Below are 21,993 nucleotides of genomic sequence, written 5' to 3'. Positions count from 1 at the left end.
AAATTTTAAGCTGTTGAAGGTGTTGACGAATCTTCTGGAAATAGATGCGGGTATTTCTTCTTCATCTGATCTTCACGCTCCCAGGTGAACTCGGGTCCTCTACGAGCATTCCATCGAACCTTAACAATTGGTATCTTGTTTTGCTTAAGTCTTTTAACCTCACGATCCATTATTTCGACGGGTTCTTCGATGAATTGAAGTTTTTCGTTAATTTGGATTTCATCTAACGGAATAGTGAGATCTTCTTTAGCAAAATATTTCTTCAAATTCGAGACGTGGAAAGTGTTATGTACAGCCGTGAGTTGTTGAGGTAACTCAAGTCGGTAAGCTACTGGTCCGACACGATCAATAATCTTGAATGGTCCAATATACCTTGGATTTAATTTCCCTCATTTACCAAATCGAACAACGCCTTTCCAAGGTGTAACTTTAAGCATGACCATCTCTCCAATTTCAAATTCTATATCTTTTCTTTTAATGTCAGCGTAGCTCTTTTGTCGACTTTGGGCGGTTTTCAACCGTTGTTGAATTTGGATGATCTTCTCGGTAGTTTCTTGTATAATCTCTGGACCCGTAATCTGTCTATCCCCTACTTCATTCCAAAAAATCGGAGACCTACACTTTCTACCATAAAGTGCTTCAAACGGCGCCATCTCAATGCTTGAATGGTAGCTGTTGTTGTAGGAAAATTCTGCTAACGGTAGATGTCGATCCCAACTGTTTCCGAAATCAATAACACATGCTCGTAGCATGTCTTCAAGCGTTTGTATTGTCCTTTCACTCTGCCCATTAGTTTGTGGATGATAGGCAGTACTCATGTCTAGACGAGTTCCTAATGCTTGCTGTAATGTCTGCCAGAATCTTGAAATAAATCTGCCATCCCTATCAGAGATAATAGAGATTGGTATTCCATGTCTGGAGACGACTTCCTTCAAATACAGTCGTGCTAACTTCTCCATCTTGTCATCTTCTCTTATTGGCAGGAAGTGTGCTGATTTGGTGAGACGATCAACTATTACCCAAATAGTATCAAAACCACTTGCAGTCCTTGGCAATTTAGTGATGAAATCCATGGTAATGTTTTCCCATTTCCATTCCGGGATTTCGGGTTGTTGAAGTAGACCTGATGGTTTCTGATGCTCAGCTTTGACCTTAGAACACGTCAAACATTCTCCTACGTATTTAGCAACATCGGCTTTCATACCCGGCCACCAAAAATGTTTCTTGAGATCCTTGTACATCTTCCCCGTTCCAGGATGTATTGAGTATCTGGTTTTATGAGCTTCTCTAAGTACCATTTCTCTCATATCTCCAAATTTTGATACCCAAATCCTTTCAGCCCTATACCAGGTTCCGTCTTCCCGAATATTAAGATGCTTCTCCGATCCTTTGGGTATTTCATCCTTTAAATTTCCCTCTTTTAAAACTCCTTGTTGCGCCTCCTTTATTTGAGTAGTAAGGTTATTATGAATCATTGTATTCATAGATTTTACTCGAATGGGTTCTCTGTCCTTCCTGCTCAAGGCATCGGCTACCACATTTGCCTTCCCCGGGTGGTAACGAATCTCAAAGTCGTAATCATTCAATAATTCAATCCACCTACGCTGCCTCATATTCAGTTGTTTCTGATTAAATATGTGTTGAAGACTTTTGTGGTCGGTATATATAATACTTTTGACCCCATATAAGTAGTGCCTCCAAGTCTTTAATGCAAAAACAACCGCGCCTAATTCCAAATCATGCGTCGTATAATTTTGTTCGTGAATCTTCAATTGTCTAGACGCATAAGCAATCACCTTCGTTCGTTGCATTAATACACAACCGAGACCTTGCTTTGATGCATCACAATAAATCACAAAATCATCATTCCCTTCAGGCAATGACAATATAGGTGCCGTAGTTAGCTTTTTCTTCAATAACTGAAACGCTTTCTCTTGTTCATCATTCCATTCAAATTTCTTCCCTTTATGCGTTAATGTAGTCAAGGGTTTTGCTATTCTGGAAAAGTCTTGGATGAACCTTCTGTAGTAACCAGCTAGTCCTAAAAACTGGCGTATGTGTTTCGGAGTTTTCGGGGTTTCCCACTTTTCAACAGTTTCTATCTTTGCCGGATCCACCTTAATACCTTCTTTGTTCACTATGTGACCGAGGAATTGAACTTCTTCCAACCAAAATGCACACTTTGAAAACTTAGCGTACAATTCTTCCTTCCTCAATACTTCTAACACCTTTCTCAAATGTTCACCGTGTTCTTGGTCATTCTTTGAGTAAATAAGTATGTCATCAATGAAAACAATGACAAACTTGTCAAGGTATGGTCCACACACCCGGTTCATAAGGTCCATGAACACAGCTGGTGCATTAGTTAAACCAAACGGCATGACCATAAACTCGTAATGATCGTAACGTGTTCTGAAAGCAGTCTTTGGAATATCATCTTCTTTCACCCGCATTTGATGATACCCGGAACGTAAGTCAATCTTTGAATAAACAGACGAGCCTTGTAGTTGATCAAATAAGTCGTCGATTCTCGGTAGTGGGTAGCGGTTCTTGATGGTAAGTTTGTTCAACTCTCGGTAGTCGATACACAACCTGAATGTACCATCTTTCTTCTTGACAAACAAAACAGGAGCTCCCCACGGTGATGTGCTTGGTCGAATGAAACCACGCTCTAAAAGTTCTTGTAATTGGCTTTGCAGTTCTTTCATCTCGCTGGGTGCGAGTCTGTAAGGAGCAAGAGCTATTGGTGCAGCTCCTGGTACAAGATCTATTTGAAATTCAACGGATCGATGTGGGGGTAATCCCGGTAATTCTTTCGGAAATACATCGGGAAATTCTTTTGCGACGGGAACATCATTGATGCTCTTTTCTTCAGTTTGTACTTTCTCGACGTATGCCAGAACAGCATAGCAACCTTTTCTTATTAGGTTTTGTGCCTTCAAATTACTAATAAGATGTAGCTTCGTGTTGCCCTTTTCTCCGTACACCATTAAGGGTTTTCCTTTTTCTCGTATAATGCGAATTGCATTTTTGTAACAAACGATCTCTGCTTTCACTTCTTTCAACCAGTCCATACCGATTATCACATCAAAACTCCCTAACTCTACTGGTATCAAGTCAATCTTAAATGTTTCGCTAACCAGTTTAATTTCTCGATTCCGACATATATTATCTGCTGAAATTAATTTACCATTTGCTAATTCGAATAAAAATTTACTATCCAAAGGCATCAATGGACAACTTAATTTAGCACAAAAATCTCTACTCATATAGCTTATATCCGCACCCGAATCAAATAAAACGTAAGCAGATTTATTGTCAATAAGAAACGTACCCGTAACAAGCTCTGGGTCTTCCTGTGCCTCTGCCGCATTAATATTGAAAACTCTTCCGCGGCCTTGTCCATTCGTGTTCTCCTGGTTCGGGCAATTTCTAATAATGTGGCCCGGTTTTCCACATTTATAACAAACTACATTGGCATAACTTGCTCCGACACTACTTGCTCCGCCATTACTCGTTCCGACACCATTTGTTCCTTTCGTTCTATTAACCCCTGGTCCGTAGACCTCACACTTCACCGCGCTATGACCATTTCTTTTACACTTGTTGCAAAATTTGGTGCAGAACCCCGAGTGATACTTTTCACACCTTTGGCATAGCTGCTTCTGATTGTTGTTGTTGTTGCGGTTATTATTGTTGTTGGGATGATTGTTGTAGTTGCTGTTGTTGTTGTTGTTGTTGTTGTTGGGCCGTTTGTTGTAGTTGCGATTGATGTTGCGATTGTTGGGATAATTGTTGCGATTATTGTTGTAATTGCTGTTGTTGTTGTATTGGTGATTCTTATCACCGTTTTCCTCCCACTTTCTTTTGACTTGCTTCACATTGGCCTCTTCAGCAGTCTGTTCTTTAATTCTTTCTTCAATCTGGTTCACTAGTTTGTGAGCCATTCTACATGCCTGTTGTATAGAGGCGGGCTCGTGTGAACTTATATCTTCTTGGATTCTTTCCGGTAATCCTTTCACAAACGCGTCGATCTTCTCTTCCTCATCTTCGAATGCTCCCGGACACAATAGGCACAATTCTGTGAATCGTCTTTCGTACGTGGTAATATCAAATCCTTGGGTTCGTAACCCTCTAAGTTCTGTCTTGAGTTTATTGACCTCGGTTCTGGGACGGTACTTCTCGTTCATCAAGTGCTTGAATGCTGACCACGGTAGTGCGTACGCATCGTCTTGTCCCACTTGCTCTAGATAGGTATTCCACCATGTTAAAGCAGAACCTGTGAAGGTATGCGTAGCGTACTTCACTTTGTCCTCTTCAGTACACTTACTTATGGCAAACACCGATTCGACCTTCTCGGTCCACCGTTTCAATCCGATCGGTCCTTCGGTTCCATCAAATTCCAAAGGTTTGCAGGCAGTGAATTCTTTATAGGTGCATCAATTTTGTGTTTTTATACTGTAAAATAGAACAAGAGTTAGATTCATAAAAAAATACTTATTAATACAAGCAATTTTTACATATATCATAAAGCATAAGCACACTATATTACATATATTACACCACACGAATACAACTATCTTATTCCGACTCGCTTGTTTCTTCTTCTTCGGTTTTGGTTCGTTTTGCCAAGTTTCTAGGGATATATGATGTTCCCCTAATACGAGCCGTCGTTATCCACATTGGTTTAGAAAAACCTGGTGGTTTAGAGGTTCCCGGGTCATTGTTACAACTTAAGGACTTCGGGGGTTGACGATACATATAAAGTTCATCGGGGTTGGAATTAGATTTCTCTATTTTTATGCCCTTTCCCTTATTATTTTCTTTTGCCTTTTTAAATTCAGTTGGGGTAATTTCTATAACATCATCGGAATTCTCGTCGGAATCCCATTCATCGGAGAATTGGTAATCCTCCCAATATTTTGCTTCCTTGGCGGAAACACCATTGACCATAATTAACCTTGGTCGGTTGGTTGAGGATTTTCTTCTACTTAACCGTTTTATTATTTCCCCCACCGGTTCTATTTCTTCATCCGGTTCCGATTCTTCTTCCGATTCCGATTCTTCTTCCAGTTCCGACTCTTCTTCCGGTTCCTCTTCGGGAACTTGTGAATCAGTCCACGAATCATTCCAATTTACATTTGACTCTTCATTATTATTAGGTGAGTCAATGGGACTTGTTCTAGAGGTAGACATCTATCACATAATATCAAACGCGTTAAGAGATTAATATATCACATAATATTCACATGTTAAAAATATATAGTTTCCAACAAAATTTGTTAAGCAATCATTTTTCAAGTAAACACGGTCGAAGTCCAGACTCACTAATGCATCCTAACAAACTCGATAAGACACACTAATGCAAAATTCTGGTTCTCTAAGACCAACGCTCGGATACCAACTGAAATGTCCCGTTCTTATTGATTAAAAACGTTCCATATTAATTGATTTCATTGCGAGGTTTTGACCTCTATATGAGACGTTTTTCAAAGACTGCATTCATTTTTAAAACAAACCATAACCTTTATTTCATAATAAAGGTTTAAAAATCTTTATGTAGATTATCAAATAATGATAATCTAAAATATCCTGTTTACAAACGACCATTACATAATGGTTTACAATACAAATATGTTACATCGAAATTAGTTTCTTGAATGCAGTTTTTATACAATATCATACAAACATGGACTCCAAATCTTGTCCTTATTTTAGTATGCAACAGCGGAAGCTCTTAGTATTTACCTAAGAATAAATATGCTTTAAATGTCAACAAAAATGTTGGTGAGTTATAGGTTTAACCTATATATATCAAATCGTAACAATAGACCACAAGATTTCATATTTCAATACACATCCCATACATAGAGATAAAAATCATTCATATGGTGAACACCTGGTAACCGACATTAACAAGATGCATATATAAGAATATCCCCATCATTCCGGGACACCCTTCGGATATGATATAAATTTCGAAGTACTAAAGCATCCGGTACTTTGGATGAGGTTTGTTAGGCCCAATAGATTTGTTACCAATTTTCACGTAGCTAAAATGAGAAAAATTTTCCAATCTTGTTTTACCCATAACTTCTTCATTTTAAATCCGTTTTGAGTGAATCAAATTGCTATGGTTTCATATTGAACTCTATTTTATGAATCTAAACAGAAAAAGTATAGGTTTAAAGAATGAAAAATAAGTTACAAGTCGTTTTTGTAAAGGTAGTCATTTCAGTCGAAAGAACGACGTCTAGATGACCATTTTAGAAAACATACTTCCACTTTGAGTTTAACCATAATTTTTGGATATAGTTTCATGTTCATAATAAAAATCATTTTCTCAAAATAAAAACTTTTAAATCAAAGTTTATCATAGTTTTTAATTAACTAACCCAAAACAGCCCGCGGTGTTACTACGAAGGCGTAAATCCGGTTTTACGGTGTTTTTCGTGTTTCCAGGTTTTAAATCATTAAGTTTGTATATCATATAGATATAGAACATGTGTTTAGTTAATTTTAAAAGTCAAGTTAGAAGGATTAACTTTTGTTTGCGAACAAGTTTAGAATTAACTAAACTATGTTCTAGTGATTACGAGTTTAAACCTTCGAATAAGATAGTTTTATATATATGAATCGAATGATGTTATGAACATCATTACTACCTCAAGTTTAGTTGGTAAACCTACTGGAAGTGACAAGAAATGATCTAGCTTCAAAGGATCTTGGATGGCTTGAAAGTTCTTGAAGTAGGATCATGACACAAAAACAAGTTCAAGTAAGATTTTTACTCGAATTAAGATAGTTTATAGTTATAGAAATTGAATCAAAGTTTGAATATGAATATTACCTTGAATAAGAAAGATAACCTACTGTATATAACAAAGGTTTCTTGATCTTAGATGATTACTTGGAATGGATTAGAAAGCTTGGAAGTAAATTAGTAAACTTGAAGGGATTTTTGAAGTGTTCTTGAAGTGTTCTTCCTATGATGATTATAGCTTGATTCTTGAAGTGATTTTTTGATGAAGATGATGATTAACTACTGGAAAAATACGTTCATAATAGTGTGTGTGTGTTGAGAGAGAATTAGAAAGAGAATTGGAAGTGAAATGGAGTGAATGATGAGTGGTAATTGGTGAGTGGTGAGTGGGGTTAAAAGGAGTTCTAGTTAGTTGACTAGCTCATGGTAGAAGTTAAAATTGATTAGTCATACATGACATAATCAAGAGTGGAATCTCATGCTAGTTCCTATTGGTATATACCCATAGTAAGTACTTTTTGAAGCTGTGTATAATACGGGTAAGAATACGACTAGAATTCTTGATGAAAGAAAAGAATGGGAAAGTATCTGTAACCATTTTCGTTAAGTATGAGTGTTTTGATATATGTCTTGAAGTCTTCCAAAAGTATTTTAATACATCTAAATACACTACATGTATATACATTTTAACTGAGTCGTTAAGTCATCGTTAGGCGTTACATGTAAGTGTTGTTTTGAAACCTTTAGGTTAACGATCTTGTTAAATGTTGTTAACCCAATGTTTATAATATCAAATGAGATTTTAAATTATTATATTATCATGATATTATCATGTATGAATATCTCTTAATATGATATATATACATTAAATGTCTTTACAACGATAATCGTTACATATATGTCTCGTTTAAAAATCATTAAGTTAGTAGTCTTGTTTTTACATATGTAGTTCATTGTTAATATACTTAATGATATGTTTACTTATCATAGTATCATGTTAACTATATATATATATCCATATATATGTCATCATATAGTTTTTACAAGTTTTAACGTTCGTGAATCACCGGTCAACTTGGGTGGTCAATTGTCTATATGAAACATATTTCAATTAATCAAGTCTTAACAAGTTTGATTGCTTAACATGTTGGAAACATTTAATCATGTAAATATCAATCTCAATTAATATATATAAACATGGAAAAGTTCGGGTCACTACAATATACCCCTGCTATTGACTCACCCGTACGAGTCATCCATCACATGTACGAGTTGGCTTCATCAGCCGTACGGGTGATCACTCACTCGTGTCTTCTCATTCAGGTTATAATTATGACTTAGCTCAGCATCAACCGTGCGTATGAGCCTGTTAGCCGTACGAGTGATGCTTCACTCGTACCTATGACTAAGTCTAACATAGTCAAACATCCGTATCGCATTCCTGCAGTACCTGTAACCACATACAAACACAGATATGATAATAACGAGCGATCATGGTATCCATAAACTGAAGTACTAATCACAAACGTAGGCAAGATGTCTAGGGACTTACAGAACATGCATTAACAACTCCCCCTAGGACCTAGAACATCGATTACAATAAAGTAAACGTTCGTGAAATACACATAAGTCCAAAAGTAGCATCAGTCTAATATCAATTACATATCCATATTCTCTCTCTCTCTCTCCAAAATACATCATCATCAAAAATAAAAACAAACAAAATTACAAACTAGCATCACAGTATTCGACACACATCAACTGGCTTAAACTTGGTTTGAGCTTTGAGCATCACTTTCTTTGTTGAGGTATGCATAGAGGACATCGATCACACGTTGATATCTCATAGCTTCCTCCTTTCGATCATCTTTGAATGTAATGTGATGGCGGTGAAGAGTCTCCACATCAAATCTTGACAAGTTCCTCAGCCATATAGGATCTAGAATCCTCACATTGTCGAACTGTATGCTTCCATCATCCTTCTCAATTGCACTCAAGATTACTGCTTCCTCTGAAAATTCATCAAAGAACCACCAACTGAAGTTTTTACAGATATCCTTGGGTAATGGCATCAAGGGAGATTGTTTCATATACTTAGCTGGACGGAACTTAGCAACACGAATAGGTCCTCCCTTAGAATTTTTCTTTGTCGGGTGTATGGAAAACCTAGCGGCCGTTGACTTAAAGATGTCCCATTTCCCTGTCTTATACTCATATCTGAGTTTTCTCTAAAACAACCTGGAAAGGTCACAATCTTCAGCGTTCAACATCTTCAGCTTAGCAAGTTACATGATCTCGAAGTCCGGTAGAGTTTTGAAGTGGCTAGGACGTGCCATATAATCTCCTTGAAGTAACCCCAGCTTAGTGTTTTACCCTTGGAATACTTCTTGGTTCTCTTTCCTTTCTCATAGAAACTAACAAACTTCGGCTCGAGCTCTGGCTTATCTACTTGATCAGGGTTAACAACGTTCTGTCTCCACCAACTCTGGCGATCTTCGTCTTCCTTAACGTTTCTGTTTACCTTAACCCTATCTCGTACAAACCAATTCTTAATCTCATTCCATCCCTCGGCCTTTGCTTGTTCGGCTCAGAGTTTCTTATCTTTCAATTCAGTTTCTTTTCTTTCTTTTTCAACGAGCAGTTTCTCTTGTCGGATCTTCTTGTTTCTTTCTATTATAACATCCACTTCTTTCACTTATTCTTTGTATACCTTCCTCGCCTTTTCTAACTCAATTAAGTTCTTTCTTTTCTCTTCACAGCTCAGATTGAAGAAGTCACTTAAGGTGTTGAGTGACGGATGCGAGTATGGCTCAAGCGAAGGCATAACAATCTCAACTTCTTTTTCTTCTTCATCATCAGATTCTGTCACAAATTCGTCCTCGGATTCAATAATCACATCCTCTTTAACACTTTCCTTACCAACAGAATCCTCACTCTTCTCATCAGCAAACAAATTATCAAAATCACTTAAGTTGATATTTTGGATTGATTCGGGAGGGATTTCATCAGCTGGCTCTTCTTGTGGGGCCTTGCTTTCAGCTTCAACTGACTCTGCATTCTCTGTATCATTTTCACTGTCATATGCCAGAGCAGCAAGCTGTTCCAATGGAAAATTACTTGGTGGAACGTCCCCCTTTTCTGCATCATTAAAAACATTTGAATAATTCATATAATATTCAGCAGTAAAGACCTCACCATATTCATTAAAACTTCGAATAGGTATCACTAATGGTATATCAAAAGAGGGTCCTCCAGTTCCAGCATCTTCTTCTTCATCTCTTTCATCACCTTCTCCCAAATCAGAAGAATACTCTTCTCCTTTCTCCTTAATCAACTTTGTTTTACCCGTGGTAAGCTATTCGATTCTTTCATTCAACTTCTTCATCTTCTCCCTGTTCTAACTCTTAATCACCGAAAACTTCTTCTTCAATTTATCTGTTCTTTCCTTCTGACAGTCCAGTCTATCAGATAACCTCTTGTTCTCTTCCACAAACGAATCAACCTGAGGGGTTGTTGTTGCAAGTTTAGGTATGGTAACAGCAACTCTTGCATCCTTCATAAACCCGGATGGTTTCCTCTGAGGCTGTTGTTTTGAACCTCCCTGTGATGATTTCTGGGGTGAATCATAAGAATACTTCGTTCTTTTCTCCTTCTTTTTCAGTTGCTCTGTGGGCATAGGTGAAATGTCACGTTCATATTGATTATAAACGTTCCATATTAATTGATTTCGTTGCGAGGTTTTGACCTCTATATGAGACGTTTTTCAAAGACTGCATTCATTTTTAAAACAACCATAACCTTTATTTTATCAATAAAGGTTTCAAAAGCATTACGCAGATTATCAAATAATGATAATCTAAAATATACTGTTTACACACGACCATTACATAATGGTTTACAATAGAAATATATTACATCGACATATGTTTCTTGAATGCAGTTTTTACACAATATCATACAAACATGGACTCCAAATCTTGTCCTTATTTTAGTATGTAACAGCGGAAGCTCTTAGTATTCACCTAAGAATAAACATGCTTTAAACGTCAACAAAAATGTTGGTGAGTTATAGGTTTAACCTATATATATCAAATCGTAACAATAGACCACAAGATTTCATATTTCAATACACATCCCATACATAGAGATAAAAATCATTCATATGGTGAACACCTGGTAACCGACATTAACAAGATGCATATATAAGAATATCCCCATCATTCCGGGACACTCTTCAGATATGATATAAATTTCGAAGTACTAAAGCATCCGGTACTTTAGATGGGGTTTGTTAGGCCCAATAGATCTATCTTTAGGATTCGCGTCAATTAGGGTGTCTGTTCCCTAATTCTTAAATTACCAGACTTAATAAAAAGGGGCATATTGGATTTCGATAATTCAACGATAGAATGTAGTTTCACGTACTTGTGTCTATTTTGTAAATCATTTATAAAACCTGCATGTATTCTCATCCCAAAAATATTAGATTTTAAAAGTGGGACTATAACTCACTTTCACAGATATTTCCTTCCTCGGAAATAAGAATTGGCCACGGATCTATTCACGAACCTATACAAATATGTACGTATATATCAAAGTATGATTAAAATATAATTACAACCATTTTTATTATGTTTTAAAGATTTGAGTGTATTAAGTCAGCTGTCCTCGTTAGTAACCTACAACTAGTTGTCCACAGTTAGATGTACAGAAATAAATCGATATATAATATCTTGAATCAATCCACGACCCAGTGTATGCCCCTCTCAGGCTAGATCACAACTCAAAGTATATATATTTTTGGAATCAACCTCAACCCTGTATAGCTAACTCTAACATTACTGCATATAGAGTGTCTATGGTTGTTCCAAATAATATATATACATGGGTCGATATGATATGTCAAAATATTTGCATACGTGTCTATGGTATCCCAAGATTACATAATATATTAGAATACATGTATAATACAATATAAGTTAGCTAGGATATGATTTGTATAGATTTGTTAAACATTTCCCGTAGCTAAAAAGATCAAAAATATCCAATCTTGTTTTACCCATAACTTCTTCATTTTAAATCCGTTTTGAGTGAATCAAATTGCTATGGTTTCATATTGAACTCTAATTTAAGAATCCAAACAGAAAAAGTATAGGTTTATAGTCGGAAATTTAAGTTACATGTCAATTACTAAAGAGGTAGTCATTTTCGTCGAAAGAACGACATCTTGATGACCATTTTGAAAAACATACTTTCACTTTGAGTTTAACCAAGATTTTTGGATATAGTTTCATGTTCATATGAAAAATTATTTTACCAGAAAAACAACTTTTAAATCAAATTTTATCATAGTTTTTAATTATCCAAACCAAAACAGCCCCCGGTTTCACTACCACGGCGTATATCCGATTTTATGGTGTTCATCGTGTTTCCAGGTTTTAAATCATTAAGTTAGCATATCATATAGATATAGAATATGTGTTTAGTTGATTTTAAAAGTCAAGTTAGAAGGATTAACTTTTGTTTGCGAACAAGTTTAGAATTAACTAAACTATGTTCTAGTGATTACAAGTTTAAACCTTCGAATAAGATAGCTTTATATGTATGAATCGAATGATGTTATGAACATCATTACTACCTCAAGTTTTCTGGATAAAACTACTGGAAATGAAAAAAATGGATCTAGCTTAAAAGGATCCTTGGATGGCTTGAAAGTTCTTGAAGCAGAATCATGACACGAAAACAGTTCAAGTTAGATTTTCACTCGAAATAAGATTGTTATAGTTGTAGAAATTGAATCAAAGTTTGAATATGAATATTACCTTGAATTAGAAAGATAACCTACTGCAAATAACAAAGGTTCCTTGATCTTAGATGATTACTTGGAATGGATTTGAAAGCTTGGAAGTAGACTTGCAAACTTGGAAGTATTCTTGATTTTTATGAAACTATACTTATGGAATTTATGAAGAACACTTAGAACTTGAAGATGGAATTTGAGAGAGATCAATTAGATGAAGAAAATTGAAGAATGAAAGTGTTTGTAGGTGTTTTTGGTCGTTGGTATATGGATTAGATATAAAGGCTATGTAATTTTATTTTAATGTAAATAAGTCATGAATGATTACTAATATTTTTGTAATTTTATGAGATATTTCATGCTAGTTGCCAAATGATGGTTCTCACATGTGTTAGGTGACTCACATGGGCTACTAAGAGCTGATCATTAGAGTGTATATACCAATAGTGCATACATCTAAAAGTTGTGTATTGTACGAGTATGAATACGGGTGTATACGAGTAGAATTGTTGATGAAACTGAACGAGGATGTAATTGTAAGCATTTTTGTTAAGTAGAAGTACTTTGATATGTGTCTTAAAGTCTTTCAAAAGTGTAAGAATACATATCAAAACACAACATGTATATACATTCTAATGGAGTCGTTAAGTCTTCGTTAGTCGTTACATGTAAGTGTTGTTTTGAAACCTTTAAGTTAACGATCTTGATGTTATGCGAGGTGTATATAAAATAGCTTTATATTTTACAAAGAAATACTATTAAATACGATACAATTTTACACAAGATATTTATTTATTTATTGAATGGATATACTTAAACCTTGCTACAACACTTATAAGCAGTGTACCTAATCGTACAGTCGTGTAGTTTTTAGTAAGTCCGGTTCGTTCCACAGGGAATCTTTTTCACAAAGCTTAACGCTGTATTAGTTTAAATTTATAAAAATACAAATATATATATATATATAAGTAATATTATTATTATAAAGGGGGTTTTTTACCGTTTAATGACCGGTTTGTCGATTTTAAAACTTTAGTCGCAGTTAAAACCAAATGTAAAATATTAAATAAAAGACTTAATTTAAAGCGTAAAGTAAATAACGATAATGAAATTACGAATAATAAAAGTGCGATAAAATAAACTTGCGATAATTAAAAAGTACGATAATTAAAAGTGCAATTAAATATAATAACAATAAATAAAAGTGCTATAATTAGAAGTGCAATTAAATATAAAATAAAGGAAATTAAATATGAAATAAAAGAATTATGCTTATTTAAACTTCCGTAATCATGATGTTTGATGTGTTGATTTTAGTTTTATGCCCATGGGTTAATTGTTCTTTGTCCTGGATTATTTAATATGTCCATACGGATTTGTCCATAATATTCCATCAGTCATAAATATAAAGAGCAAAAGCCTTCGTCAAATTATTCTTATTCCCGAAGTCAAATATTCTAACTAATTGAGGATTCGAATTGTAACAAGGTTTTAATACTTTGTTTAATGAATACACCAGGTTATCGACTGCGTGTAAACCAAGGTTTTACTACTTTGTTAACAATTACACCAATTACCCTTGAATGTAATTCACCCCTGTTTCAACAAGTCTATTAACTATTAACCCAGTTCCGTGTCCGATAAAATGAATAATTATTGGTATTTATAGATATCCCGCCCACCGTACCCAGTCAAGCGTATGTGGTTATATATAAATACATCGAATTATAAGTTTGTATATTAAATTAACAAGGTATTGTTTAGTTAATATAAAACCCATTAATAGCCCATAGTCTAATTTCCACAAGTGTCGTTTTTTTTATCCAAACCCCAATTATGGTACAAAGCCCAATTACCCAATTTTAGTAATTAGCCCAACATCATGATTACTTCGGTATTAAATAAGCATAATAATAACTTAGCTACGAGACATTAATGAAAATAATATAAACATAACTTACAATGATTAAAAATAGCGTAGCTTTACACGAACAGAATTTCGACTTACACCCTTACAACATTCGCTAACATACCCTTATTATTAGGATTTAAAATTAAAATTAAAATTAAAATATAAATATAAATATAAATATTACGTATATAGATAGAGAGATTGATATATTGATTTTTTTTACGATCAGAATGCGCGAGCTTTATAGGCAGTTTCAATATTTGGGGCTCCGCGACTCGCGGCCCTTTTCTTCTTCAAACTCCGCGAGTCACGGAGATCATTTTTACAGCTCACCCACATTTGGCTCTTTGTTTGCCGATGATTTATTTTATAAATATAATATATATATAATTAATATAATTAATTATATATTATATTATATTTATATACATAGTTAACTTGTAATTTTTAGTCCGTTGCGTCGAGCGTTGAGAGTTGACTCTGGTCCCGGTTCCGGATTTTCGAACGTCCTTGCGTACTATTTTATATCGTGTACTTTGCGTTTTGAATCTTGTACTCTTGTAATTTCGAGACGTTTTTTATCAATAATTGGAACCTCTTTGATTGTATTTTGTACTTTTGAGCTTTTTGGTCGTTTGCGTCTTCAATTCGTTGAGTCTGTCTTTTGTCTTCACCTTTTAATATTTAAACGAATATCACTTGTAAATAGAACATTTGCAACTAAAAGCTTGTCTTTCTTGGGGAATAATGCTATGAAATATATGTTCGTTTTTAGCATTATCAAATATTCTCACACTCGAGCGTTGCTTGTCCTCAAGCAATATAGTCTTGAAATACTAGAATCACTTCTTTATTCTTCACACTTTGTACATCAGTGATTTCTATACGGCGGTATAAACAATGGTAGTAACGATATGGTTTACAGTCCCACATGACTATAAAAATTTAGATCCATTAAGGAAACTGGATCTTTATGAAAACATTTGATCTTTTGAAAATTAAATCTAGTTTTTACCCTAGATAAGTTTTTCGGAATAACCATTTACCGGTGTTTGCAAATTATTTTTGTGGGTTTGGTGGGTTTCATATTTGAAAATTTTAGCTCAAAACTTATGGTTTTGTGTCACCCACTTGCTCACCTTGTATTTGGAAAGCAACACGTCCAGTTTACTTGTCCCGTATATTACCTTTCGGCAAACTACCGTCCGGTTGTAAAGGAAAGCGTTGAACAAGCAACTGTTAAGGCAATGTCCCCTGACATGCCGTTAATTATGGTCTATAACGTGTCGGACGCAATTACTATCCTTGGTAGGAGCAATAGTAAAGCTCACCCTTATAATTTTCCGGTCTGGCACAAGGTCCTGTCTTTGACCATGCTATGCAACCACCGTTCTTAAGATTGACACCCGATTTGGTTCAGGTGACCTAATGAATTCCAGGTGAATTCCTAGGATTTTACGTTCAATGGTAATGAACGCATTGAAAATGGGTTTTTAAAAAACAAATCGGTTTGTAATTTTGATCAAAATATTTTCTCGTTCAGGCTCGAGTTTAGATATCATTGAATTCCATGAGTTTGTAATTCTCAATCTTTAAGGTCAATCTCAAGGATTGAGTAATATCAGGCTTAAAAGCTGATTTTTTATCTTTTAAGGAGATTATCCTTTCTAGGGATCTGATTCATTAGTCTTATCTAGCTAATTTGCACGGTGCCCCCCCCCCCCATTGTACGAGATAAATCCTTCTCATGGTTAGGATAAATCTGACCACTTGGCGACCCTGTTTAATGCTGAGGTCCGTGGATTTCCTGCTGATTTTAGTGATGACTTTTCTAGATTTTTCGTCAACCTACAGCTGGTCTGAACGACAACTTCCTGACCTAAATCAAGAAGCGCGTTTCTTTTTCGGAAGACTTTACTTCCTTTTAATGATGGAATTGATTCATCGTGTAGATCCATCTTTCTTACAGTAAATCAGGTAAAACTTTTTAGTTTAGTCCAAAGCAAAAGTATTTTCAGTTATTTGTACAGAAATATGTGACATATGTTTAAAATATCTTGGTAAATTTTCCCACACTTGGCTTTTATTTTCCTTTTTATTGTCCTCTATTCCATTTTAAATGAATTTTAACATTTTGGTTTGTTTCTCAATTTATGTCCTTTCCGAGGTAACAATAATTTCGGTGTTAAGACCTAGTTTTATCGTCCATAAATATGTATAAACATGATTTTGAGTTCATTTAGTTGAAAATTTTGAAAATTTTTACTAGAATTGGGTAGTCAGTATATAAGACTAGGGCTGTTCTTTATTATCAGAGAGCACTAGATTCTAATACAACTACTACTTTACTAGTATTTCTAATGGTAACCAAGTGTATAAAGTAAAAATTTTAAAATCCGAAAGAATTTAACCCCTTCCCACACGTAAGATCTTGCAATGCCCTCATTTGCAAGAAATCAGTAACAATTTAAATTATTGAGGGTGATTTGTGTGAAAATGATTAAATTTTACCAAAGTTTCCAAACAAATTTGTGTTTGCTTGCTGAATGATAAATGGTGCATATCATTTGTTCATTCCGTCTTGTTGTTATTTCACATATATTTTGCATCTTGTCGTCAAAATTAGTTGCTTTTGCTGAACTTAATGCCAGTCTTTGAAAATGCGTTGTTTTACCCTGTTGTGTACATAAGATAAACTGCAAACATATATACATATTTTTGAAGTTTGGTATATTACCCCACATTCAAAAATTATTAAAATCTAATAATAAAATTTAGAAAATAATAAAACTATTACAAATCCAACATAAGTATTAAATGTATCAACATTACAAATAATAAAATAAAAAAAAAACTAAGTAGACTAGGGATGATACTGATACCAGAAGGGGTTCCATGCATAACCATATGTGCTATAAAATGCTTCGGCTGGGTTATACGTAGGATACGGTGGTTGGATCTCTATAGACCAGGGAGGGAATATGGGCGATGGAGTAGGAATATAGTTTCTACCTATATGTTGGCAATAAGCTATGATTTGGTTTTGATGAACTTGCCAATCTTCAAATGCTCTATGTCTAGCATTTTCATACTCTTGTGAAGCTATAAACCTTTGCATTTCTGCCATTTCATTTCCCCCTCCTACATTACCTTGCTGTTGGTTTCTCTCAACCTGTGGATGTCTACCATTATATCGTACTGCGGCATTATTTCGCCTCTTCAAAACTTTTGCACCATGGTATACATTTAAACCTATTGTATCTCGGGGTTCTGGTTCTTCGATTAGTAATCCCCTCCGACTTATATCCACACCGAGATATTCAGCAATCAAAGTAATAAATATACCACCTCCTATTATGCTATGCGGTCTCATCTCCCTAACCATAAATGATAAATAATAACCCACACAATAAGGTATACTTACAGCGCTTTGTGGGTCTCGAATACACATGTGGTAAAACAAATCCTGTTCATTTACCTTTTCCTTGTTCTTACCTCGTTGTGTAATCGAATTGGCTAAAAACCTATGAATTACTCTTAATTCAGCTCTATCCCCCTTTAAATCGGTGATGGCTAGTCATTTGACTCCATACACCATGCGTATCAAAATTTTCGTCTATCTTTCTACCATTTAGTATCAACCCTCTACAATCGGCAGATGCTAGCTCCTCAGGCGTATATATACGTAAAGCCTGAGCCATGTCTAGTAAAGACATGTGGCGCATCGAACCTCCTAACAAAAATCTAATAAAAGATCGATCGGTTAAACTAGCTACCCGATCATTTAATTCTATACTACATAACAATTCTTCATACCATACTTTATATACAGGTCTACGCATGTTGAATAACCGTACCCAATCGTTAAAAGTAGAATTACCATACCTCTGTGCAAGTAATTCCCTAATTGGCCCGGTCAATTCTATAGCTTCTAATGGTCCCCATTCTATGGCCCTAGGTACTTCAACTGATAATCTATCCAAAGTCTGTCAAATCTCATGTTCGGGTGTAAATCTTCCAAGTGCATATCAGAAAATGTCATGACTGGATGAGGTATATCCTGTTTGTAGTAGTTATCCACCTCCTGTTGTTCCGTATTCTCAGCAGGAGCATTGCGAGCTTGGGATGAAGATTCACCCCTTTCAGTCTGCAAAGCACATCAAACACAATTTTTGTGCATCCAAATATGCATTAGTGTCAGCAAAATCATCAATCAAAATAATTACAATGACATGTCCAATTTATATCAAACTTAAGATCATTTTCATATTTTTATCAAATCTACACTTTTTCAAATAAGCATATACGAAAATGATCACCAAGTTCATAAGCATTCAACTCAAATAATATATCAAAATAATCATCACTAGCAATTAAACAAGTTTAAAATGGCATTATCTCTCAAAAATCAAGTTCATGAATTTTTAGACTTGAAAAAGTCCACTTTAATTCTCAAAATCATGTTTAGGCTCAAAGTTTGGATCATTTAACTACCTAAACATGTTACACTACTTAATTTAGCAACAATTCATGGCAAAAATCGGCCATAACCTGTTTATATCAAAAAGCCCCAAATTTGCTCAAGAACACAAACCCTAGATTACTCAAAATTTGAAGTTTAAGGCTTCTAATCATGTTAAATAGCATCAATCTAGGTTATACAAGCATAATACATAAACAATTTAAGCATAATTACACTAAAAAACATCAAAATCAAATTGGGTATAAAATTGCTCAAGAACACCAATTTTCAGATTAAATGGTGTTTAGGTGTAGAAATTTACCGTTTTTCTTGAGTAATTCCTTGATAGCATCCTTCTTAACATGATTTTAGTAAAAGATTTGATGATTATTGGCCAAAAATTGTGAATTTGGGAGGTCTTTTTCGGGTTTTTTCGCAGTATTTTTGTGTTGTAGTGTGCAACTGAGCTGTTCTTTACGTTTTTATTTTTTTCTGGGTTTTGGTCCCTCCGCGAGTCGCGGTGTTTGACCCTTCAAACTCCGCGAGTCGCGGAGTTTGTATTTTTTTTTATATATATCTTATACTAATTAAAACAATTAAGTAATTAATTTTAAAATTTTGTTTCCCTTGTTATTTAGGGCGAGGTCGTTTCAAATCGATGTCCTAGTCCGTCCTTTGACAAAATTTTAAAATTTGTCTTTTTGTAGCGATTGTTTTAAAAGCTAAGATTTTTAGGTTTTTTTTAATGTTTTTGGCATACTTTAATTCAATAAGATTAAAAATAATGATAATAAAAGTTCTCGTCCCTCCCTTGGGTAAAGCAATTTCGGTTCAATAACCTAGTCTTCAACTTACGACGAATTTTAAAAATCATATTTTTAACTTAATGAGATAAAGTAAATTTTTGTTTTTAAATTCACACCAACTTAAATTAAAAATACATAAAATTCAAAATTAATATTAAAAATTCACACTAAACTTAAAATTTGAAATGCATAAAATTAAAAATTCATATTTTAAAAATTAAAAATTCACACCAAACTTAATTTAAAAATTCATATTATAAATTCACACCAAACTTATATTAATTTTTCAAATATTTACAATTTTAAATATATTGATTTTACAAAGTTTACAATATTAATTTAAGATTTATATATTAATTTTAAAAACATGGTAAAAATAAAATTAAAAATCTTTTTGGCTTTTTATCCCACTTTAATCAATCAAATATTATCAAAAATATGCGCCCCTCTTTTCGGTAAAGTAATTTCGGTTCCATGACCTAATTTAACTCATGATGAATTTTTGAAATATTTCCACCATGTTAACACAATACCTGTGAAGGTATGCGTAGCGTACTTCACTTTGTCTCCTTCAGCACACTTACTTATGGCAAACATCGATTCAACTTTCTCGGTCCACTGTTTCAATCCGATTGGTCCTTCGGTCCCATCAAATTCTGAAGGTTTGCAGGCAGTGAATTCCTTGTCGGAGCATCCTACACGATTTCTTGCACCGTTAGATGTATTGCTAGATTCAGAGTTATTGTTGGTATGTAGCGCGACCTGTACTGCGGCTATGTTTGAAGCAAGAAAGGCACGAAATTCCTCTTCGCTCATATTCAAGGTGTGTCGAGTAGTCGGTGCCATTTCCTTCAAAATAGTCAACTGAAACAAGTTAATAATACAGAATATTAAGAGTAGTCAATAGTATCTCGTAGCAAAATATGAACTCATTTATAAAAGCTTTTTCTTCATATTAGCATTTTATAAGTTTAAATTCGGGTACTACCTACCCGTTAAGTTCATACTTTGTAGCTAATATACAATTCAACTACCACAATTCCATATGAATAACTGATTATAATAATATATCACATACAAATATTTTTCAAACTTACAACTTCGCTATATTACATATAACATGAAATATAGTACACTATGATACAGGACAGTTTTGAAGATAAATCTAGTTAATACGCAAGTTGTTCAGCAAAGGAAATAAAGACACGTAATTCATAAGTCCAGAAACAAGTCATGCATTCTGGTTTTACTAAGACGACTTCCCATCCTTGGTCTTGTGGAAAATAACCGTTATGACCATTGGCTAGGCAGCATGTTGTAATATCGTCAAAAGGACGAGGGTTTCGTAATGTCCAACAGCCTCGTAATAATCTAAAAACCTTGTTTCTTACCCCAACTACTGAATCCGTCATTTGTGGGAAAGTTTTATTTAAAAGCTGCAATCCGATGTTCTTTTTCTCACTTTGGTAAGAAGCGAACATCACTTACCTGTAAGCATAACATGCTTGTTTATGTTGCATGTTAGAAGCTCTTTCTAATTCACGAAATCCTATGTTGGGATATGTTGAGTCAAAATAGGTTCTTAACCCGTAGCGTAAAATTGCATTTGGTTCCCCGCATTTAAAGCTTTAAAGAAAACACAGCGTAACTTAAAGTCTCCCCAATGTGATATACCCCACCTATCAAAGGAAAGCCTTTTATAAACTAAGGCATTTCTGGAAAGTCTTTCAAATGTTTGACAAGTTAATTTCGCCATAACTAAATGTGCTGATGAATTCTGACCGACTCTAGACAAGATTTCCTCAATCATATCCTCTGGTAGGTCTTCTAAAATATTCGGTTGTCTACCCTTAACGTCCATTTTGTTTTTATACTGTAAAATGGACAAGGATTAGATTCGTAATAACAAACAATACAAGCAATTTTTACATAGAACATAAAAGTACAAGCACACTACAATACATTTATTACACAACATGCTCACACCCCTCTAATCTGAATCACTTGTTTCTTCTTCTTCGGACTTGGTTCTTTTTCCTAATTTTCTAGGGATATATGATGTTCCTCTAATACGAGCCGTCGTTTTCCACATTGGTTTAGAAAAACCTGGTGGTTTAGAGGTTCCCGGGTTATTGTCATGATATTGAAAATACGGATGTTGACGGTACATATAAAGTTCATCGGGGTCGGAATCAGATTTCTCTATTTTGATGCATTTTCCCTTATTATTTTCTTTTGCCTCATTAAATT

The sequence above is a fragment of the Rutidosis leptorrhynchoides genome, chromosome 3 (genome assembly GCF_046630445.1).
Source record: "Rutidosis leptorrhynchoides isolate AG116_Rl617_1_P2 chromosome 3, CSIRO_AGI_Rlap_v1, whole genome shotgun sequence".
NCBI classification, from domain to species: Eukaryota; Viridiplantae; Streptophyta; class Magnoliopsida; order Asterales; family Asteraceae; genus Rutidosis; species Rutidosis leptorrhynchoides.
Note: the sequence above shows the minus strand (reverse complement) of the source record.